This window comes from Muntiacus reevesi, chromosome X (genome assembly GCF_963930625.1).
Source record: "Muntiacus reevesi chromosome X, mMunRee1.1, whole genome shotgun sequence".
Lineage (NCBI taxonomy): Eukaryota > Metazoa > Chordata > Mammalia > Artiodactyla > Cervidae > Muntiacus > Muntiacus reevesi.
Window position 1 is genome coordinate 44,510,830 of NC_089271.1, and position 20,284 is coordinate 44,531,113.

The 20,284-nt window shown below is 40.2% G+C and overlaps 1 pseudogene; it reads left to right on the forward strand.

Annotated features, from left to right (window-relative positions):
• Positions 1 to 13,322: 13,322 nt before the first annotated feature.
• Positions 13,323 to 15,430, forward strand: LOC136153289 (ATP-dependent RNA helicase DDX3X pseudogene; annotated as a pseudogene).
• The last annotated feature ends 4,854 nt before the right edge of the window (positions 15,431 to 20,284 follow it).

Below are 20,284 nucleotides of genomic sequence, written 5' to 3' on the forward strand. Positions count from 1 at the left end.
CAAAGAATATAATCAATCTGATTTTGGTAGTGACCATCTGATGATGTCCATGTGTAGAGTCCCCTCTTGTGTTGTTAGAAGAGGGTGTTTGCTATGACCAGTGCGTTCTCTTGGTAAAACTGTTAGCCTTTGCCCTGCTTCATTTTGTACTCCAAGACCAAACATGCCTGTTACTCCTTGACTTCCTGTTTTTGCATTCCAGTCACCTATGATGAAAAGGACATCTTTTCTTGGTGTTAGTTCTAAAAGATCTTTAGGCCTTCATAGGGCTGCTCCATTTCTTCTAAGAGATTCTTGCTCACATTAGTAGGTATATTGGTCATCGGAATTAAATTCGCCCATTCCGGTCCATTTTAGTTCACTGATTCCTAAAATGATGTTCACTCTTGCCTTCTCCTGTTTGACTACTTCCAGCTTACCTTGTTTCATGGGCCGAACATTCCAGGTTCCTATGCAGTACGGTTCTACAGCATCAGACTTTACTTTCACCACCAGACACATGCACAACTGATTTTCTGAGTGGACCCTAAATTTCATTACACTTAACCTTACAGAAAGAATTAAAGAGGGAGATCTCTCTCTCACACACACACATACACGAAGGCAGTGTGAAGATAGAGCAGAAATAGATGCAGTCACATGCCAAGGAAGACCAGCCATCCATAGCTGGGAGAATCAACAGATTTCCCCTAGAGCTTCCAGAAGGAGTTTGTCTTGCTTTCTGTGGATGGTAATTCCACCACCACTTGAGTTTTCAAAGCCTTTGCTGTACTTTTTTGGTCTGTTCCATGTTTGTGCAGCTTTGGGTGAACCCAGAATATACGTAGTTTATAAACCAAATTTGGGTATTCTTTTTTCTCAGTTCTCTTCTCTTTGGGATTCCTTTCACACTGTCTGGCTCTCATGCCCCTTCCCCACCCCCACCACCTAAGATGAGGTTATCTCAGAGTTTTAGCCTCCTACTTTGTCCAGCAGTGTCACATGATTGGGATTGCCTTCTCTCTTTGGTGTAAGAAAAAAAGAAAGGAAAAAAAAATGAGCAGAATTCCCCCATCATCTTCATACAACAGGACCAATGAATTTCATGATATGTATAAGGAAAAAATCTTCCTAAGATTGAGGCAAGACACAATGCAAATGGTCATTTCTCTGCTATGGTCTTTGGCAATAGTAAGATAATTTGCCTGGGACAACTGCTCCAAGGATTGAGCACTGACTTGAGCATTTAATTTCTTTTTTTTCCCCCATTTATTTTTATTAGTTGGAGGCTAATTACTTTACAATATTGTAGTGGTTTTTTGCCATACATTGACATGAATCAGCCATGGATTTACATGTGTTCCCCATCCTGAACCCCCCTCTCACCTCCCCCCCCCCATCCCTTTAATTTCTAAAAGTAGTGATGTTGAGCCAATGCTGTGATAATTCTATACATCAGTAGTCCTTTGGACTTCACTGCAGATTGTCATCTGGCAGACTCTGAAATGGATATTATCCTGCAGGAGTTTTATGAAGGAGGGCTCTTAGGATCAACACTTGTGAAAGGAAAGGGATGGCTAGGAAGCAGGATTGGGTCAAGAGACAGGGGGAGCTATGAAACAATCTCAGTGGCTGCCTCAGCCTGTTCTATGGGGAACTCTGAAGATGGCATGGCCATTTTAGAGCTGTCCACAGTTGAGGTGAGAGGGCTAGGGTCTTAAAATCCTGCATTAATCAGTCATTGGATATGGGCCACCCCTTGAAGAGGCATGACTTTAGGCAAGACAGGTGTCTTCAGTTATATGTATAACTGAAATCACCTGGATGTGCACCTGAAACTAACACAACATTGTAAATCAACTGTACTCCAATATAAAATAAAAAAAATTAAAATACTATATTAACTATATTTAATGACAGAGATAGCCATACTGAGAAGTCTTAAAATGTACTTATTGTTATTTGAATTACATGAGCTTTAGCTTATATATTATTAAATATTAAAATAAATATTAATTTTTTAAAAAAAGATAAGATACCTTCAGTTTAGGCAATCCCAAAAGGGGCTGTTATCTGAGGGCTGTTGGTCAAAGGCGTTCTTAGCAGCTGAAGTAAAAAGTGGCCTGAATGGGGATCTGTGCATGCATGCTCAGTTGCTTCAGTTGTGTCTGACTCTTTGTGACCCCATGGACTGCAGCCTGCCAGTCTCCTCTGTCCATGGGATTTTCCAGGCAAGAATACTGGAGTGGGTTGCCATGCCCTCTAGGGGATCTTCCCAACCCAGGGATCAAATCTGTATCTCCTGCATCGAAGGTGGATTCTTTAATTCTGAGCCACCAGGGAAGCCTGGGGATCTGAGTGATTCCTTATTATATCCACCACACTCTTTAAAGCAAGTAACACAGTAATCCCCTTTATAAAGCAAAAATTGCAGGAGATGCAAGGAGAATTGATATGAACTCACTAATGATAGGAAGCTTTTAACATACTATTTTCAACTCAAGACAAATCAAAAGGACAGTGAGGAAGAATACAGAAAACCTAAATGATCAATTAATAAGATATAGAATTATGTATATGTCAACCTTTACACCATGATAATTGGGAATACACCTTCTCAAGCACACAAGAAACTATCATAGACATTGATCATATATTAAGTCACAAAGGGAATATCAATATGTTCCATTATGTATAGGATGATTATAAACAACATTCTCTGGTTTTATTAACCAGAAATTCTAGCTGATAATTTTAAAATGTTCTATTAAAGAATTCTTGAGAAGAATGGAAATTAAAAAATGAAGTAATTGAATTTTTTAAAAATAATCCTCATGAAAACATTATATATCAGAAATTATTGGATATATATTTTTTAAATGATTAGAGGAAACTCTACACCCTTAAACAACATCAATAGATATCAACAGATGAATAATATCAATACCCAATAATGTGAAGAAAATGAAAATGTATGAGTTAAATTCCCAATTCAAAGCACTAGATAAAGAACAATAAAGTAAAGGCATAGGGAAGATAGACTAAAGATAAAAGCTGAAATTAATGAGATTAAAAAAAAGAAAACCTATATTTTTTACATCTCATTAGTAAATCAAAAACCTATTTTTGTGTTTCTTGGGGGTTTTTTTTGTTTCTTTGTTTGTTTGTTTGTTTTACTGTGCCATGCATCTTGCAAGATCTTAGTTCCCCAACCAGGGATTGAACCTGGGCCCACTGCAGTGAAAGTACTGGACCAACCAGGGAACTCCCAAAACTCTTTTTTCTTGAACAAATTAGTAAAATAGATAAACCACTATTGTATTGACTAATAGCTCCAGTTTAACACTAGACTGAAGGATTTAGCTAGTAGAGTTAGACAAGAGAAATTAATTAGAGGTATGTGTGTGCATGCATGTTAAATTGCTTTAGTCATGTCTGACTCTTTGTGACCCCATGAATTGTAGCCCACCAGGCTCCTCTGCCCATGGGATTCTCCAGGCAAGAATACTGGAGTGGGTGATAGTGCCCCCCTCCAGGGGATCTTCCTGACCCAGGGATCGAATCTGTCTCTCCTGTGACTCCTGCACTGCAGGCAGATTCTTTACCACTGAGTCACTGTGGAAGCCCAGTTAGAGGCATAAGAGTTTGTAAAACAGCACAACAAAGGAAACTATAAGTAAGGTGAAAAGACAGCCCTCAGATTGGGAGAAAATAATAACAAATGAGGAAACAGACAAAGGATTAATCTCAAAAATATACAAGCAACTCCTGAAGCTCAATTCCAGAAAAATAAACGACCCAATCAAAAAATGGGCCAAAGAACTAAACAGACATTTCTCCAAAGAAGACATACAGATGGCTAACAAACACATGAAAAGATGCTCAACATCACTCATCATCAGAGAAATGCAAATCAAAACCACAATGAGGTACCATTACACGCCAGTCAGGATGGCTGCTATCCAAAAGTCTACACGCAATAAATGCTGGAGAGGGTGTGGAGAAAAGGGAACCCTCTTACACTGTTGGTGGGAATGCAAACTAGTACAGCCACTATGGAGAACAGTGTGGAGATTTCTTAAAAAACTGGAAATAGAACTGCCATATGACCCAGCAATCCCACTTCTGGGCATACACACTGAGGAAACCAGATCTGAAAGAGACACGTGCACCCCAATGTTCATTGCAGCACTGTTTATAATAGCCAGGACATGGAAGCAACCTAGATGCCCATCAGCAGATGAATGGATAAGGAAGCTGTGGTACATATACACCATGGAATATTACTCAGCCGTTAAAAAGAATTCATTTGAATCAGTTCTAATGAGATGGATGAAACTGGAGCCCATTATACAGAGTGAAGTAAGTCAGAAAGATAAAGAACATTACAGTATACTAACACATATATACGGAATTTAGATAGATGGTGGCGATAACCCTATATGCAAAACAGAAAAAGAGACACAGAAATACAGAACAGACTTTTGAACTCTGGGGGAGAACGTGAGGGTGGGATGTTTTGAAAGAACAGCATGTATATTATCTATGGTGAAACGGACCACCAGCCCAGGTGGGATACATGAGTCAAGTGCTCGGGCCTGGTGCACTGGGAGGACCCTGAGGAGTCGGGTGGGGAGGGAGGTGGGAGGGGGGATCGGGATGGGGAATACATGTAACTATATGGCTGATTCATGTCAATGTATGACAAAACCCACTGAAATGTTGTAAAGTGATTGGCCTCCAACTAATAAAATAATATTAAAAAAAAAAAAAAAAGAGTTTGTAAAACAGATGTAAAATGATTTCTATTTGCAGATGACATGATAGTAAACCTAGAGACCCTTAGAGTCAATAATAAAAACTAACTCAAACAATGAAAGAATTCACTAAGTCAGCAAGATATAAAATTAACATAAAGGAATCAGCTGTTCCATGTACACAATAGTTAGCAGATGTAATCTTAAAGAAAAATCCATCTATAGTAGCAACAAAAGAGATAAAATACTTAAGAATAAATTGAGCAAGGAATATGCTAATCTATACAATGAAAATCTTAAAACACTCCTGAAAGACACGAAAGTATTCTTGAACAGATTGAAAGACATTTGTTCATCTTGGATAGGACGAGTCAATATCATAAAGACAATTCTCTCAAAGTTATTTTAAAAATTTACCACACTTTCAATAAAGTACCAATAAGTTTTATTATGGGCCCAGGAAAGTTGAACCTAAAATTTACATGGAAAAACAAATTTGTGAGAATAGCAAAATTGTCTCAGTTTCTTGATCTGGCCAGGTTTTCTTCTGCTACTCCGCTGCCACCTCGTTTAATCTGGTCCTTCTCTATCTTCAGCTCTCAGCATCCTGTCCCTTCCAGGAAAACTTTACTACACACACACACACACACACACACACACACACACAGAGAGAGAGAGAGAGTCTAAGACAGGTATTTTGTCATATACTGTCATAGAACTGTGTTCCTTTCCTTCACAGCATTTGGCCCATTTCGGGGTTATTTACACACAGAAGGATTTCTTTGATTAAAGCTGGTCTCCTCTCCTAGGCTGAAAAGGTCATGAGAGTAGAGACAGGGAGTGTTTTCCTCATTACATGTATCCTGAGTTCAGTTCAGTCACTCAGTCGTGTTTGACTCTTTGTGACCCCATGGACTGTAGCACACCAGGCTTCCCTGTCCATCACCAAATCCTGGAGCTTACTCAAACTCATGTCTATCGAGTCAGTGATGCTTTCCAACCATCTCATCCTCTGTCATCCCCTTCTCCTCCTTCCTTCAATCTTTCCCAGCATCAGAGATTTTCCATTGAGTCAATTCTTCGCATCAGGTGGCCAAAGTATTAAGAGTTTCAGCTTCAGCATCAGTCCTTCCAATGAATATTCAGGACTGATTTCTTTTAGGATGGACTGGTTGGATCTCCTTGCAGTCCAAGGGACTCTCAAGAGTCTTCTCCAGCACCACAGTTCAAAAGCATCAATTCTTTTTTTTTTTGATTTATTTATTTTAATTGGAGGCTAATTACTTTACAATATTGTAGTGGTTTTTGCCGTACATTGACATGAATCAGCCATGGGTGTACATGTGTTCCCCATCCTGAACCCCCCTCCCACCTACCTCCCCATCCCATGCCTCAGGGTCTTCCGAGTGCACCAGCCCTGAGCACCCTGTCTCATGCATCAAACCTGGACTAGCGATCTATTTCACATATAATAATATACGTGATTTAATGCTATTCTCTCAAATCACCCCACCCTTGCCTTCTCCCACAGAGTCCAAAAGTCTGTTCTTTACATCTGGGTCTCTCTTGCTGTCTCGCATATAGGGTCATCATTACTATCTTCCTAAATTCCATATATGTGTGTTAATATACTGTGTTGGTTTTTATATATGTTTATATATATAATATACTATATATATATATAATATAATATACTGTGTTGGTTTTCCTTTCTGACTTATTTCACTATGTATAATAGGCTTCAGTTTCATCCACCTCATTAGAACTGATTCAAATGCATTCTTTTTAATAGGTGAGTAACATTCCATGGTGTATATGTACCACAGAAAAGCATCAGTTCTTCAGCGCTCAGCTTTCTTTATAGTCCAACTCTCACATCCATACATGACTACTGGAAAAACCACAGCTTTGACTAGATGAATCTTTGTTGGCAAAGTAATGTCTCTGCTTTTTAATATGCTGTCTAGGTTGGTCATAACTTTTCTTCCAAGAAATAGCCGTCTTTTAATTTCATGGCTGCAGTCACCATCTGCAGTGATTTTGGAGCCCCCCAAAATAAAGTCTCTCACTGTTTCCATAGTTTCCCCATCTATTTGCCATGAAATGATGGGACAGGATGCCATGATCTTAGTTTTCTGAATGTTGAGTTTTAAGCCAACATTTTCACTCTCCTCTTGAGCTCAGCACAAATATTTTTGAATAAATATTGAGGTATGAAAAAAATACAAGGGAAAGTCCAGCCATTTTTGAGAAAATTTGGTCTCCAGGTCCAGAATTTTTAAAATATTGGACTTCCCTGGTGGTGCAGTGGTTAAGAATCCCTCTGCCAATGCAGAGAATATGTGTTCAATCCCTGGTCCAGGAAGATCCCACATGCCATGATGCTACTAAGCTTGTGCGCCACAAGTACTGAGCCCACTGACCTGAGAAGAAGCCATTGCAATGAGAAGCCTGCACATCACAACCAGAGAGTAACCCCCACAAGCCACAACTAGAGAAAGCCTGTATGCAGCAACAACAACCCACTGCAGCCAAAAATAAATGAATAAATACAAATAATAAAGTATTAAAGATGTGATTTCAGCACCCCTATTTATAATGTTTGAAACCTCATGAAAAAGAGAGAATCAAAAGAAATAATTTTTTCTTTCCCCCATCTCAACCATTGGTCTCATTTTCCCTCAGCCAGGCCTGCAGATTCTATTCTCACACTGTCTCTCCATCCTTCCTTTCCTACTGCCATCTACTTCAGATTCTCCTCCTCTTTTGCCCCAGTACATCTTCCTGCCTCCATCTCAGTCCACTGGACTCTAGCAAGACTATTTTTGGAACTTCATTTCTGCTAATATAGTCAGTTGTTTGCTTTCAAAGGCCAGATATAAAAGTGCTTCCTCCCAGAAGTCGACTATGTGCTTGACATCATGATAAGCTCTGGCATTCAAGACCCCTAACCACACACTTTACAAGCTTCAACGACTTGAGTCTTTACCCAAAGACCCATTGGAAGCCATGATAGACTCAAAGGTCAGGAGTGACAAGACTGGAATAAATCACTGATTCAAAATCAGAAGAAACAGAGTGGAAACAGAGACAAGCTAAGCAGTTTTTACAGGGGACAGAGGGTGCAAACCTGGGCTAAGGTGGTGGTAGTGGCAATGAAGAGAGGTGAAGAGAGGTTAACAGATTAAAGGGCCATGAAGGGACTTCTCTGGCAGCCCAGTGGTTAAGACTCGATGCTTCCAATGCATGGGCGCAGGTATGATCCCTGGTTGGGGAACTAAGATCCCACATGGAATGCAATGTGGCCAAAGAAGTTTGTTTGTTTGTTTGTTTTTTTAATGAGCTATAAGGAGGTAAAAACAATCTGCCTTGGCTGATGGGCTGAACTGAAGCAGGAGGCAGGACTGAGAAAGAGGGAAGTACCAAGACCAACTCCTATGTTTTTGACTGCGTAATAGAGTAGATAGTTTTCCCATTCACATATTAAACTTGAAATGACCTCGAGGCAACCAATGGGAATTGTCAAATTGGCAACTAGATTTCTAGATCTGGAGCTCCAATGAGAAATCTGGGCCAGAAAAGTCAACCAAGGGGTTACTGAACAAACCATAGAGAAGAAAAAAGGCCTAAGACTGAGCCTGAAGGAATTCGAAACATTCTAAAACATTGGATAACTAGCTAGAGGAGGGTAAGCTTCTCATGACAATGACAGTAACTCAGAATACGTGAAGCTTACTACACATCATGCACTGGTTTCTATCTATATAGCTAGCTAGCTAGCTGTATTACATGATTTAATTCTTACAACAACCTTGCAGGGTAGGTACTATTAGGGTCATGGATATACAAAGCCCAGTCTCCCAAGTGCTGAGCTCTGAAGGTGTAGCAGTGAAACGAGAAGAGAGCCAAGCAGGAGGTGATATCATTAAAGCTGAAAGAAGAGAGAGTTTGAAGGCAGAAGCTGTCAACAGTGTAAACACTACTGCAAGGTCAATTAGGCGAGACATTGAAAATGTCTCCTGGATTCAAGAATGCGGAAACTGTTAAGTTTTGAAAGAGCTGTTTAGGTAGCAGTACTGGGTTGGAACCCAGACTGGAGTGTGCTGAGAATGAGTAGGAGATGGCAGCAGGGACGGGACAAGTACAGACAACTCCACCGAGAAGTTGGGGTGTGAAGAAGCGGGCAGAGAAACGGGTGACAGCGGGACCAGGGTGTGGCCAGGATGTCTGACAGGAGGACACAAGAGCAGGCTGGAATCCAGCCATGCTCTGCATTCTGGCTGATAATGTGGGCCTGGGCCTGCAGACTGAAGGCAGGGGTGCTTTTTACAATGTGGTCAGCCCCCATTTCTGCAGTTCCTCCATCTGGAGGGGCACCTTCTGATACCCATAAGGGAGTTGAAGGTATCAGCAGCAGCTGTGCTAGATGAGGCTGTGACTTAATGGGACTTTAAAGAGAGATTTAACTATGCTGAATTCTCACACTGGTGAGAAAAATCTGGCTGAGAGAGTGTGGTTAAATTAACAGGAGGGAGAAGTGGTGACTGATAGGAGGACCGGGGCCTACTCTATTATAGCAAAATGAAGAAAAAGGGGGTGGCAGTTTCACTAACTTTGTTGTTGTTCAGTCGCTCAGTGGTGTCTGACTCTTTGCGACCCCATGGACTACTGCACACCAGGCTTCCCTGTCCTTCACCAACTCCCGGAGCTTGCTCACACTCTTGTCTATTGAGTTGGTGATGCCATCCAGCCATCTCATCCTCTGTTGTCCCCTTCTCCTCCTGTCTTCAATCTTTCCCAGCATCAGGGTCTTTTCCAGTGAGTCAGCTTTTTGCATCAAGGAAGCTTCAGCTTTAGGATCAGTCCTTAGGTGGGATAAAAATCACCTTGTAGAAAAAAACTTTATGGTTTTGTTAATTGCCTGCTGGGGTGACAGACAAGTGACCTTGATGATTCCTAGGGGGTCTTAGGATCACTGGGTTTTGGTCCTTATGGTTGTCCTTGAGATGTCACCATCACTGTCTCTGTGACCCTTCTGCTGCTTCCCAGCTGTGCCTGGGGCCCAGGAAGGTTTGGGACAGTGCCTCTGATCATCTCTGTAAAAATGAACATGCAGCCACTCCTCCTTGAGTCCTGTTCTTCCCTCATGCATAGCCAGGAAGAACTCACGTGCTGTCTGCTGTGGGGCCATAGACTTTTCTCTCTCCCTTCCCCCATACCCAGCCTAGGGGAGGGGCCCATAGAGCACTGCTCTTTCCTCTGCTTTTCCAAGATGTTTTATCTAAGTTCTCATACTTCTGTATCAGCTAGCTTTTGCCATGTAACAGCTCCCTAAAACTTAGCATCTTAAAATCCACATTTATTATTGCTCATAGCTCTTTCCTGGTGGCTCAGATGGTAAAGAATCTGCCTACAGTGCAGGAGACCTGGGTTCGACCCCTGGGTTGGGAAGATCCCCTGGAGAAGGGAATGGCTACCCACTCCAGTATTCTTGCCTGGAGAGTTCCATGGACAGAGGAGCCTGGTAGACTACAGCCCATGGGGTCACAAAGAGTCAGACACGACTGAGCAACTAACACTACTACTATGACATAGTATGGGTCAGCTTGGTGGTTCTCCTGATTTAGGTCAATTCAAATGGGGCTGGAGCATGTCCAGCCATGCTGCGTGGCATGCAGGATCTTAGTTCCCCAACCAGGAGTTGAACCTGGGACCCCTGCAGTGGAAGCACAGAGTACTATTAACCACTGGACTGCCAGGGAAGTCCCTGTCACGTCTTTGCAAAGCATACCTCTCAGAGCAGCAGCACCCAGGAACTTATTGGAAATGTAGTCCCACTCTAGGCTTAATCAATCAGTTTCTGGTTTTTGGCAAGATCACCTGGTGGTTTATGTGTACATTACAGTTTGAGAAGCACTGATCTAAGATATCCTCCCTCACCTGTGTGGCGTTAGCATGCTGGTTGGTCTGGGAACCTCAGCTGGGATGGCTTACTCTCTGAGCCATGTGGCTAGCCCAGGCTTCTTCACACAGTGATCCCAGAGTTCCCAAGGGCAGCAAGAGGGCAATCCCCATGGTGGAAGCATTTTTCAAGCCTCTGCTCATGTCATATTTGTTAATGTCACCCTGGCCAATGCAAGTCACTAGGCCATCCTAGAGTCAGTGTGGGAAGGCACTACCAAAGAACATGGAAATAGGAGGGGGAGATTTTGTGGTTGTTTTAAAAAACCTACCACACTCTCCAGTACCAGAGTTTAGGCTTTTGAAAGGAGAAAGCAGCGACCTTTTACATTCTGTCTAGCCACATCTCTCCCTACCAGTGAGCACAGAGCCACCTACTTGATTAAAAAGGGGGAGAAAGGAAAAGTGAAAACATAAGGAAAAAGTTATAGATTAATATTGGAAAATAATATCCTTGCAAAGGAGAAGATGGGTAGAGAAGTAAGTGGATACATGGGTCTTATAGTTGAAAAGTGAGGTTGTCCAACCATTTCACTTTCTCTATGAAATAGGAGGTAAGATCATCTGTTTAGAATGGAAAGGTGGGTGGAGGACAAAGAGGGATAAGAGAGTAGACCTCTATCCAGAGAAGGTTTGAAATAGACACAATTAACATGAGGCTGGAACTGGATGGACATGAAAAATACAGGCTATTGGGGACCATTTGAGGTGATGACTTTATCTTGATGCTAATCTGTCCTTTGGGGAAACTTCTTGCAATAGTGTTCGTGGGCACACAGTTCAGTTCAGTCGCTCAGTCGTTTCCAACTCTTTGCGACCCCATTAACCACAGCACGCCAGGGCTCCCTGTCCATCACCAACTCCCGGAGTCCACCCAAACCCATGTCCACTGTGTCGGTGACGTCATCCAACCATCTCATCCTCTGTTGTCCCCTTCTCCTCTTGCCCTCAATCTATCCCAACATCAGGGTCTTTTCAAATGAGTCAACCCTCTGCATCAGGTAGCCAAAGTACTGGAGTTTCCGTTTCAACATCAGTCCCTCCAGTGAACACCTGGGACTGATCTCCTTAGGATGGACTGGTTGGATCTCCTTGCAGGCTAAGGGACTCTCAAGAGTCTTCTCCAACACCACAGTTCAAAAGCATCAATTCTTTGGTGCTCAGCTTTCTTTATAGTCCAACTCTCACATCCATACTTGACCACTGGAAAAACCATAGCCTTGACTAGATGGACCTTTGTTGGCAAAGTAATGTCTCTGCTTTTTAATATGCTATCTAGGTTGGTCATAACTTTCCTTCCAAGGAGAAAGCATCTTTTAATTTCATGGCTTCAATCACCATCCACAGTGATTCTGGAGCTCAGAAAAGTAAAATCAGCCACTGTTTCCACTGTTTCCTCATCTATTTGCCATGAAGTGATGGGACCAGATGCCATGATCTTAGTTTTCTGAATGTTGAGCTCTAAACCAACTTTTTCACTCTCCTCTTTCACTTTCATCAAGAGGCTCTTTAGTTCTTCTTCACTTTCTGCCATAAGGGTGGAGTCATCTGCATCTCTGAGGTTATTGATATTTCTCCTGGCAATCTTGATTCCAGCTTGTGCTTCCTCCAGCCCAGTGTTTCTCATGATGTACTCTGCATATAAGTTAAATAAGTAGGGTGACAATATACAGCCTTGACGTACTCCTTTTCCTATTTGGAACCAGTCTGTTGTTCCATGTCATGGAAAAGACAAAAGCTGGGTTTGTTGCTAAGTGAATAATGAAAAGAGAGGTCCAGAGACTTTGGATTATTGGTAGAAATGTTATAAAAAAATAGTGGTCTGGGAGTCTCTTAGCTGAATATGAAAAATTAAGAGAGTGGGAGTAGTGGTCAATGAGATTGGAAAATAGGATTTGAACCAGTGTCTAAAAGGAAAGGGAATTGTGGGCAAAAAACAGGATGCTTGAGCTAGTGATTTCAAAGGTGGAGTCATTTCTGTGATGAAAAAGACCACAACAGAAGATCTTTGGAGATGTTCTCACTTTTCCAGTCTGCACACCTTCCCTTGGTGGAGATGAGTAGTTCTGCTTCCCATCCTCATTAATCTTAAAACACTTGGAGAAAATGGAGTGTTCATTATCCTCCTGAAACAGGGCAAAAATTAGCCTTCTTAGTTCCTTTTTGGATTTCAGGCACTCAAAGCTTAATCTGCCTCTTGGACTTCCTGCCACTTTTTCATGCATCCTTGAGTACATGTTCCTCCTAATGGGTCCTGTTAAAGACCGAGCTCCTGAGAAATTCTACCATCCTACCACTCTGGTTCTATAAGTGTCTTTTGCTCACGTATGTCAAAATAGGCTAGGTTATGCTGTGCTAACAAAGGACCCCAAAATCTCAGGCACTAAAACTTATCTGCATTTTACAAATGAGTAAACTGATGAACACAAGGGTAATGATAGCAATGTAAAAATGTGATTGGCATGCTCCATATTTCTCCAAAATAGCTCCGGGTCACTGTTTTATATACTCTGTCAAAACAGAAGCATCATCAGAGCCACAGTTCTCCTGTGAGAGGGCCTTCATGTTGAACCCAACACATTAGCTCAGCAGTGGAAGACTCTGAGTTCTCCCTACTCTTCAGGGATGAGTCATGTGGCATTGGAAAATGCACTTGGGCTAGACCAGCAGTTTGGTGGCCTGGACACAAACTCATCATATAATCAGAATGGAGGAAATATAGCCAGCAAAGGGTACTATATTCCTCTTCACTTAAGGAACAGAGAAGCTACTAAAGGATTCTATGATAAAGACAGTTCAGGGTGGAGTTCTAGTAAAGATAAGGATGCATACAGCAGTTTTGGTTCCCATAGTAATTCAAGAGGGAAGTCTAGTTTCTTCAGTGATCCTGGAAGCGGATCAAGGGGAAGGTTCGGTGATAGTGGATGAGGTGACTATGACAACTTTGACAGTCGTGGTGGCAGAGGTGGCTTTGGCAAATATGAACGTGGAAATAGTCGCTGGTGTGACAAATCAGATGAAGATGATTGGCCAAACTACTCCCACCAAATGAACGCTTGGAACAAGAACTTTTCTGGAGGCAACACTGGGGTTAACTTTGAAAAGTATGAGGACATTCAGTTGAGGCAACAGGCAACAACTGTCCTCCACACATTGAAAGTTTCAGTGATGTTAGATGGGAGAAATTATTATGGGAAACATTGAGCTTACTCGTTACACTCACCCAACTCCAGTGCAAAAGCATGCTTTTCCTATTATGAAAGAGAAGAGTGACTTGATGACCTGTGCCCAAACAGGGTCTGGAAAAACTACAGCATTTCTCTTGCCCATCTTAAGTCAGATTTATTTTGTGGGTCCAGGCCAGGCTCTTAGGGCCATGAAGGAAAATGGAACATACAGGCACTGCAAGCAATATCCAATCTCTTTGGTGTTAGCACCAGCTAGAGAATTGGCCATACAGATCTATGAGGAAGCCAGAAAATTTTCATACCAATCTAGAGTTCATCCTTGTGTGGTTTATTGTTGTGCTGATATTGGTCAGCAAATTTTAGACTTAGAATGTGGATGCCATTTGTTAGTTACCACTCTAGGACGTCTAGTGGATATGATGGAAAGAGGGAAAATTTGATTAGATTTCTGCAAATACTTGGTGTTAGGTGAAGCTGATCAGATGTTGGATATGGGGTTTGAATCTCAAATACATAGAATCATTGAACAAGATACTATACCATCAAAGGGAGTTCACCACACTGTGATGTTTAGTGCTACCTTCCCTAAGGAAATACAGATGCTTGCTCATGATTTCTTGGATGAATATATCTTTTTGGCCATAGGAAGAGTTGGTTCTACCTCTGAGAACATCACACAGAAAGTAGTTTGGGCGGAAGAGTCAGACAAACAGTCATTTCTGCTTGAACTTCTAAATGCAACAGGCAAAGATTCACTGACCTTAGTGTTTGTGGAGATCAAAAAGGGTGCAGATTCTCTAGAGGATTTCTTATACCATAAAGGATATGCTTGTACCAGTATTCATGCAGACCAATCTCAGAGAGATAGAGAAGAGGCACTTTACCAGTTTTGCTCAGGAAAAAGCCCGATTCTCATGGCTACAACAGCAAGAGGACTGGACATATCAAATGTGAAACGTTATCAATTTTGACTTGCCAAGTGATATTGAAGAATATGTACATTGCATTGGCTGTATAAGATTTGTAGGATACCTTGGCCTTGCCACCTCATTCTTTAATGAGAGGAACATAAATATTACCAAGGATTTGTTGGATCTTCTTGTTGAAGCTAAGTAGGAAGTGCCATTTTGGCTATAAAACATGGCTTATGAATACCACTACAAGGGTAACAGTCATGGATGATCCAAAAGTAGTAGATTCAGTGGAGGATTTGGTGCCAGAGACTATCGACAAAGTAGTGGTGGCAGCAGTTCCAGCTTCAGCAGCAGCCACAGCAGCAGCAGCCACAGTGGTGGAGGCGGCCATGGAAGCAGCAGAGGGTTTGGTGGAGGTGGCTATGGAGGTTTTTACAACAGTGATGGATATGGAGGAAATTATAACTCCCAGGGGGTTGACTTGTGGGGTAACTGAACCTGCTTTGCAGTAGGTCACCCTGCCAAACAAGCTAATATGGAAACCACATGTAACTTAGCCAGACTATACCTTGTGTAGCTTCAAGAACTCGCAGTATATTACCAGCTGTGATTCTCCAATGATTTTTTTTTTTAAGGGAGCTCAAGTTCACATGAAGAGTCAAAAGGAACAATCAGAAGCCCTATTCATAAGGTGGTTTGAAGACTTCATTGCTGTAGTTTGGATTAACTCCCCTCCCAACTCCCATCCCAAACTGCATTTATAATTTGTGACTGAGAATCATTTGTTTGTTAATGTACTGTGCCTTTAACTTTATATAACTTTTTATTTTGATGTCCTGTTGGCTCAGTAATGCTCAAGATATCAATTGTTTTTGACAAAATAAATTTAATGAACTTGGGCTAAAATCAAACCTTGGCACACAGGTGTGATACAACTTAACAGGAATCATTGATTCATCCATAAATATTGTAAGGGAAAAAAACCTAAGCAGTAGCCTGCATTAGGGCTTTTTGATATTTACAGATTGGGGGGAAACAAACAACAAATGTCTTTGAAGCCTATTAATGGAATTAGTTTCTAATGTGATGAACTGTATTACGTTAAGGTTCTGATTTGTTCACTCTATCCTGGATAGGTATTTAGAACCTGATAGTCTTTAAACAAGCCATTCCAGTCATGATGAGGTGATGTATGAATACATGCATACATTCAAAGCACTGTTTCCAAGTGTAATGCAAGTAAATACAGTAATTTTTCAGTGATTAAGCAGATCATTAATTATGAGCTAGCCAAATGTTGGCATAATATTACAGGGAAAGTTTAAGGGTCTGATAATTTGAGATGGGATTTTAGGAGAATTCATCTACTTAGACTTTTTAAATGCCTGCCATAAATGAAATTGAAATGGTAGAATGGCTGACCACAGCAGTGACCAGCCCTTGTTAGGGCCCTGGGTGATTTTTGATCTAATAACGCATGCTAGTGTTGATGTTTTTTGGTCAAGAGGGTATGAACAGGAAGAATGAAATGCAGCAGGCTTTCTTTTAAATGCCAATTCATGATACTCTGTTCAAGCTCTGTTGAGATGTTAAACTGTCTTACAGTAGACTTTGTAAAAATGGCTCCAGAAGAATGACAAACTGAAATCTTTGAGATCACACAGGTTGGAAGTATGTACATAACTGCACAAGGTGTCAATTCTGCTACACAGTGCAGTTTTAGTCAGTTTTAGTTGCATGGGTTTCCATTGTATTTATAGTCTGTTTATGCTAAATCTGGCCAAAGATGAGCATTGTCCACCACTAAAATGCCTCTGCCACTTTTGAATTCTGTGCTCATTTTGTGGTCAGAATGCGGTGATCAAAATGCTCAATCTTTTTACAGTGGCATAGGAAGATGGCAAAAATTTCCTAAAGTGCAAAAGATTTTCAAGTGTATTGTGCCTTGTTCTAAAACTTTTATTAAGTAGGTGCCCTTGACAGTATTGAGGTCATTTGTTATGGTGCTATTTCAATTAGTCTAGGTTTAGGCACTTGTACATTTTGCCCATAACTTTTTACAAAGTACTTCTTTTATTGCACATTCAGAGAATTATATATATGTCTTGTGTGCATGTCCTTATACTTCCAATATTATTTCATCTCTTGGAGATTGTTGAAGACAGCTTGTCTAGGAAGGGGATGGGACTAGATTCTAAAATCTATTTGGGACCATGGGAATGATAGTTGGGAAGAAAACTATTTGCACATGACAGATTTCTAGATACTTTTTGCTGCTACTTTTATGTTATATTTATTGAACATTTTGGCAAATGCTTATTTTTGTAAGCCTAAAAGTGATTCTTTGGAAGTTTAAAAAAGAAACTTGACCAAAATACAGTACAAAAACACTGGCACTTGAATGTTGAATATCACCATATGCATGGAATTATATATTTCAGAGTAGTGTGAGCTTTTAATGTTAAGTCATATTAAACTCTTAAGTCAAATTAATCAGACCTGGCATTGGCAGTGTAACCATAACTTTTTGATGTTAGTAAAAACAAAATTGGTGACTTTAAATTAAATCATGCCAAGGTTTTGATACACTTTTCTTAAGTTATTAATGAAACACTTCAAAACACCGCTATGAAGTGTCCATGTTCAAATATTGTGTGTTTTGTTTCATTGTGTGTATTTTTTTTTCAGTGGATATCTGGCTCATTGCAATCCTGAAACGTGTGGTTATCTTTGTTGTATTGGCATAATCAGTGACTTATACATTCAGTGATAGCATTTGAGCAAGTTTTATCAGCAAGCAGTATTTTTAGTTAATAAATAAGGTTTCAAAAATCATGTAAGAATGAGTTTAAACTTGCTGAATGTAAAAATTGAACCTCAGGTCACTGTAGCTTTAGTAATTGCTTATTGTATTAGTTTAGATGCTAGCACTGCATGTGCTGTGCATATTCTGATTTTATTAAAGTAAAAGTTGAACTGCACAGTAAAAAAAAACAAAAAAAGAAAAAGAAAGCATCATAAACTTGTAATTAATTTGGGCCATATCTTACCTCTCTTGCTTTTTACCTGAACCTTCAACTGGCATTCATTCAGGTAGCTATGGTTAACTCAGAATTAGTGTTCTAGTTCTCATTATATGTTTTTTGGATGAATTGAGCTCTATTTATGTCAAAAGTTAATTATCAACATCAGTATATATCAATTTTCCTAGAAAATTTATAATAGAAATTTTGAAAAGTTCCAGATTGTGTACTGGTTTCTATACTTGCACCTATGAAATATATGAAAGGACAATGAGTGTTCCCACAAATGAAAATGATATAGCTCTGGTCGCTGTGGAAAATGGGGGCAAGTACACATGAGATTAGGGCCAGATTATAGTCTGAGCTGTCCCTACAGGGCCCACAGCAGGTCCAAATATCATGCTAGAGGCATTGGAGAGCCTCCTGGGGAGGGGGAGGTGGACTGTGGCTCACAGCAGAGGCAAGGACAGAGAAACCTGAGACCCTAAGAAAAATTATTTTTATAGCTTGATTTGTTCTGTTTGTGATTTTCTTCCTCCCTTGTTGTACTTATTGCTTTTATTGTTTTTTATTTTTAGTCTTTTGAGATTTATTTTTATCATACTTTTTATTTTTATACTTTGGTTTTCTGTTGTTCTGTGTTTCTTCTCCTTTTATAAATATGCATATAGTTTTACTATATATATATATATATATATATATATATATATACATAATTTTATTATAGTTTATTTTTTATCTATATAGTTTTGGGCTTCCCAGGTGGCATTAGTGGTAAAGACCCATCTGCCAATGAAGGAGATGGAAGAGACTCAGTTTCGATCCCTGAGTCGGCAAGATCCCCTGGAGGACATAGCAACCGACTCCAGTATTCTTGCCTGGAGAGTCCCATGGACAGAAGAGCTCTTCCATGGGGTCACAAAGAGTAGGACATAACTGAAACAACTGAGCTTGCACACATATATAGTATTATTATAGTTCTATTTTAAATTTGCTTTTATGTTCTGATTTTTTCTTTCTTTTCAGTTATTTTTGTCTGATTTGTTTTCTTGACTTTATTATTTTTCACTCTGGTTTTGTTTTCTGTTTTGAGTTTTTATTAGTTTTGTTTATAATTGATTTAATTTTTGGTTTATTTTGTTTGTCTGCTTGTTTTCTTGCTTTTGCTTTTTAGTTCTATGTTTGTTTCCTGTGTGTGTGTCTACTTTTTTTTTATCTTGTTTTTGTTTGATTTTACTTTTACCATTTGCCTGCCATTTTTTCTTTAATCTCCCTATTGCTGTGATGAGTAACATTCAGGGTCTTGGTTCCCTGACCTGAAACCAGGCCTGACTGTCTAGGGATACAGCACTGAATCCTGGATACTGGACAGCAAGATGATTCCTGGCCTCAGGGAATATTTATCAGTGATAGCTCCCACAAACACCATCATCTGAATCCAAGACCTGGCTCCATCCAACTGCCTGAAACAAACAGTGATGGATAGCTCATGCCAAGAAAAAGCAGGACAGAAACACAAACCCAACCATAAGCAGATAGGCTGCCTAAAGTCAAAGTTAGCTAACAGATACCCCAAAAACACAACCTGACATGGACTTGCCTATCAAAGGGAAAAGACTCAACTCCACCCACCAGAAAGTAGGCACCAGTCCCTTCCATAACAAAGTCTACACAAGTCACAGGACCAACTTCACCCACCTGGAGCAGAGGCCAGAAGCCAGAAGAACTATGGCCAGGAAGCCTGGGGAAAGGAGACCTGAAGCATACGAAGGCAGACAAAGTGAAAATATAGAAAGATATCATGTGGACAAAGAATCAATGTAAAAAAATGATAAGACAAAGTAAAGGAAGAGGAATTAGGCAATCTGCCTGAAAAATAATTCAGAGTAATCATAGTATAGATGATCCAAGATCTCAGATGTAGAATGGAGAAAATATGAAAAATAAATAAATAAAGAGGAAAAAAACATAAAATTACCTAGGAGAACTGAAGAACAAAGAGTGATGAACAACATGGTAACTGAAATTAAAAATATACTAGAAGTAACCAATAGCAGAATAAATGAGGCAGAAGAACACATAAGTGAGTTGAAAGACATAATGGTGGAAATAACTGCCAAGGAGCAGAATAAAGAAAAAATAATGAAAAGAAATGAGGATATTCTCAGAGACCTTTGAGACAACATTTAAGTCACCAAGTTTTGAACTATAGGAATACTAGAAAAAGTAGAGAAATAGAAGGGTCTGAGAAAATATTTGAAGAGACCATAGCTGAAACTTGCCTAACATGGGAAAGGAAATTGTCAAGTTCATAAAATGCAAAGTGACCATATAGAATAAACAGTAAGAGAAACACACCAAGACAAATATTACTGAACCTAACAAAAACTAAATACAGAAAACATATTAAAAGCAGCAAGGGAAAAGCAGCAAGTAAGATAGAAGGGAAACCCAATAATGTT